Raw genomic sequence first — 775 nt, forward strand, 5'->3', positions numbered from 1 at the left:
TATCCATGGTGTGGACAATTTCACTGGTATTCCCTAAATCTTTCCCAAGTATCTAAAAGATCTTCATCTTCTTTTTGTTTAAAAGTTGTTATCTTGTTTCTTAAGAGATTTGAACGATTTCTAGTATAAAAACAATTTAGGAAAGCAGTTCTACACGCTGCCCACGTTTTTAGTGAAGCAGGTGGCAAAGATTTTAGCCATTTGCTGGCATTGTCTCTCAAAGAGAATGGGAAAAGATTACACTTTTGGTAATCCCCATTTTCTGTAATGGTTGCACATAATTCTTCGAACGTCTCGATATGGTCAATCGGGTGTTCGGAATTGTAACCATGGAATTGATTTTGTTGAACTAAATGGATATAAGGTACCTTAATTTTGGTTTTGCCATCCTCTGGTAAGGCTGGTTGAATAGCTCTTCGATCTCCCAAGAATTTCTCGAGTGAATCGAAACTTCCAATCTGTTCATCTTCATCTTCATGTTTTGTCGATCCGATTAGCTCATTGTCATCATAAATCGGTTCTTCAAACTCATCATCAGTCAGGTCATCATCGCTTGGATCACCATTCACACGATATGGTGGATCACCAAGAGTCCCGGGAACATGTTCCCGGTCTCTCATTGCAGAGAAACCTGAAAAATTCGAAAGAAAAAGTAAAAGTAAGCAAGTGTTCTAATGGATTTAAGCTGGGATTCGCAACGAAACAAATCAAAGTCCCCGGCAACGGTGCCAAAAACTTGATTGCGAGCAAAAGCGGGGTTGTTGTTTTCGTTTTA

At 39.1% G+C, this 775-nt stretch overlaps 1 non-coding gene across 1 annotated transcript; it reads left to right on the top strand.

Moving 5' to 3' along the window:
• On the top strand, nt 1-108 carry LOC112082525. Its single transcript, XR_002897199.1, has one exon. It is a non-coding gene; the product is annotated as a small nucleolar RNA R71 (small nucleolar RNA).
• Nucleotides 109-775: the final 667 nt, after the last annotated feature.

This window comes from Eutrema salsugineum, unplaced genomic scaffold (assembly GCF_000478725.1).
Source record: "Eutrema salsugineum unplaced genomic scaffold, Eutsalg1_0 scaffold_1, whole genome shotgun sequence".
Lineage (NCBI taxonomy): Eukaryota > Viridiplantae > Streptophyta > Magnoliopsida > Brassicales > Brassicaceae > Eutrema > Eutrema salsugineum.